This window comes from Grammomys surdaster, unplaced genomic scaffold, assembly GCF_004785775.1.
Source record: "Grammomys surdaster isolate TR1022 unplaced genomic scaffold, NIH_TR_1.0 123550, whole genome shotgun sequence".
Classification (NCBI taxonomy): domain Eukaryota; kingdom Metazoa; phylum Chordata; class Mammalia; order Rodentia; family Muridae; genus Grammomys; species Grammomys surdaster.
The window spans coordinates 116,719-120,540 of record NW_021618765.1 but is presented as its reverse complement, the minus strand read 5'-3'; positions in this window follow the sequence as shown (position 1 = coordinate 120,540).

Genomic DNA, 3,822 nt, shown 5'->3' with positions numbered 1-3,822 from the left:
TCAAATTCAGTTTTCCAGGCTTGAGAAGAGTACACTAGGTCAGTCATTTTACCCTCCCTGTATAGGGAAAGTTTTGACAATAAACTCAAATGAGGCCACAGTTAGCACTCTGCAATCCATACTTTGATTTAAGGACTAAAGTCAGCCATGACACTGTGTCTGAGAAAAATTGGCAGGTCATGATAAAGGGTTGTACCTACAAGTAAGACCACATGTAGGAGGGTGCTCGGTATGCCAGCATCTGTGTGTCTTATAGCCCAACATGCTTACCAGGAAATTGGCTAAACACATGGAGAAGGGATCTGATTATGACAGCATCTGGGTGCTATACCTAAGTATGCTTACTAGGAAGTTGTCTAAAGACATGGATGCAGAGTAATGTGATTACCAGAAATTAAGGGATAGGTGTTGAGTAAAATGCTAGAATCAAATAATCTGTAAGCAGAAGTTTACTCATTTAGGCAGAGGGCAAAGACATTTTTATCTCTGCAAACCACAGGCTTCTAGCTTGAACACTAGAGAAAAACACATTGGCAAGTAAGGGGCACATCCTTGGGCAAAGTTAGGTAACTCAAGCTTGAAAGAAAATATCTATCTATTACATATTTTTATAAACACAGTATTATTGAAATATGTCCATATTCGTAGTTCCCATGGTGGTTTTTAGTAACAGAATCCAATAGTTGTAACACAGAGACTCATGGAAGAGGCACAAAATATTTACTAATGGTGTTTTGTAGGAATAAAATGTCCTACCTACCTTTTGTATGGGATTTGCCTTTGCATTCTAATGATTTTTCATCCTTTTGGAGAAAGTGAGATATAAGCCATACCTTCCACATCACCCTGACAGTGCTAGGTTGCAGCTCCTGGGTTTGTCAAACTGCTGAAAGAACTCAATTAGTCTTTCTATGTTCTTTCATGACAGTCTGAATATACTTGAAAATAGATTTGGAAAGAATTGGAAAAAGATAATCTGTTTGCCTAGATCTCACCCCAACAGTGAAACTCAAACTACATCAATATTTTGTAGCAAATAGGAACTCATGTTTAGCTATCTAAAGAAGGGAACTATGTGTAGCCTACCAATTCCCATGAAATCTTGAAAGTCTTGAACCATATCTTACATACTCTGAAAAAATATAAACAATTTAACCAAGCTACACATGCATAGTTCAAAACCAGCCTCCATCTTCTCCATGACCTCTTAACACTCTACTTCCTTTTGCCAGATACTTGGCTCAGATTGCTCACATGCACAGATGCAGTGTGCTTTTCATACTTAGTGTTTTCAAACTGCTGCATGGCTTAAGACATCATGAGTGCAGCTTGTCCTGTACTTACATGCAACAAATGCTCTTTGTATGAGACCATCTTAAGTTAAGCAACTCACCAATATGAAAAAATTTTGAGACTAGCTCTTATTAAAATCTACAAGGAAAAATAAGATCTTAAAGACAGTATATTACTGATATTTAAGTGTGTGTGTGTGTGTGTGTGTGTGTGTGTGTGTGCGTGCAAGTATGCATGCCACCACACACTTGTAGAGATCAAAAGACAACTTTTAGGAGTCAGTTCTTATATCACGTGAGTCCTAGGAACTGAACTCTCAAGTAGTCAGACTTAGGGGCAAGCACCTTTACACACTGAACCATCTTACCAGTCCTATCACTAATCTTTATGATAGATCTCTTGACTTATGAAAAAACCAAAGCCCTACATATTTAAAATAGATATTGAAACATTTTTGTAAAACTTTAAGTGATATTTAAACATCCTGAATCCAAATAGACAATGGTGCAACATTGTTCTATGTACTTCTATATGAAAAACTTATATCAAAATGCTTCAGAAATTCCAGGTGCCATCAAGCAGAAGCTAAAACTAGCAGGTGATCTTCCTGAGATGGTTCCACCATGAACTGTAAAAGTTAACGACAGAATTGCTTCTTTAGGCAAGAACAATTTCTATTAATGTGCATGTTCTGTTATTATTAAATATATATAGCAATCACTAGGTATTTGCCCATCGTTTCGAGTTGATCTCTGCAAAACAACAAAGACGTACTGCCTTGTAGTGATGCTATATAGATAAATAGATGATTTCTTAATTCTTGATGATGCTCATATAAGAATTCCTCAAATTATATTAAGTTATTAAGCTCTTTTACAAAAGGTCTGTTATTAAGTCCTTTCTGATGTCAAAACAGCATTGAGAACTCTGCCAGTCTTCTAGTGTTATGAGTTAACTGCTTCTGAGATAGCAAGCAGGCATCTACAATTTAGAGCACATTATAAATGGTTGTAAAACAATTAATCAAAGGTCATAAAAAAGGGAACCAAGGATTTGCTATAGGTACAAGGACAGAAGATAAAATATTAACTGGGTTTATCTATAAAAATCTTCGATGATAACTTAGCTATGGTCTTTAAGTCTCCATGAACCTGTACAGCTAGTGACTGGTGATGAATGTTTAGCCAGATATGCTAAACTCTTAATGGATACACTCTTAATGGATATGCCTGTGAATATTCTCTGTGGTAAAATTTCTTATTTTATTTATTATTTGAATTTATGTTTGAACTTCTAGTGAACTTTCATTAAAAAAGGGGGTGCTTGGAAACATCATGTGATATATTCCAGAAAAGGTACAAAAGACTGAAGAATGATTACATGTGGGGCATTAGCATTGGGAATAAGGCATTGGGGAGCAAGAGTATTGCATAGGTGGAAGAAGAGAACCTTGACCTCATGAAGGCTGGATGCCCCAGGGGGTGGGAATTTTGAGGGTGGGGAGGTGGGAGTGGGGGGGAGTAGATAGAGGTTACATCCACAGAGAAGAAGGAGGAGGGGTGAGGGGATTGGGGGTTCCGGGGTGGGTGGGGGATGGGGTAAGGGGACAACATAGGAAATGTAAATAAAACATCCAATAAAAAAAAAAGAAAAAAAAAGAAAAAAAAAGAAAGAAAAAGAGTATTGTTAAATCAGATCTGGGGGAGAAAGCAAGATTAGAAGGAGAATGCAGAGTGGAATAACTTAGAAATTAAAAGGCAGTTAAAAATAACTAAGATCACAATATACACAATGCAGAGGGAAAGAGAAACAAAGCAATCTGCAGAGAGAGCAGAAGGGCAGACAGGCTTCTCTTTACCATGGGACAGAACAGGTCTTTTCTTAATAGCAAGTCTTACTAAAGGAACAAAGCTTTCTTTTTACAGACTTTGTTTTAATTCATTTAGCAATAAAAGGGTAGAAGCTTTTTCTTTCCTTATGCAATAAATATTGGAGCTCATTTTTCATCCAGAATGAGTGAGTTCTTTCTGTACTGGTGCTTGGTCTTTTGCTTCATACACATATGTATGCATGGATGTGTGTGTGTGTGTGTGTGTGTGTGTAATTATGAGATAAGTATGTAAGCTGGGTTCAATTGGTTTGAATGGAGATGTAAGAATATTTAAGCATGAATTTGTATATGAATTTATATAAGTTGATCCATATTTGCTTGTATAAAAGTTTTCCTTTTACTAGTGTGACTCTCTTCTTCTGGTTCAATAGAAGTTTATTGCTCCAAACCTCCCCTAGCCTGAAAAGAAGAGGCATCTAGATAAGAGGGAAAAGGCTCTAGTAATTAATCCCTTACTTAATCCTCTGCTGTTTTATGATGAGGTGCTAAATGCCAGAGAGTACTGTTTCTGGCCTCAAAGGGACTTAGGCAGGTCAGCTCCAGTAGCAAGTGACTTAGATTTAAGATAGGTAAATGTTTTATTATTAAACAGCAGCCATAAATATTTTGCAAGACCATGTCTTGCCCCCACCAGTGCC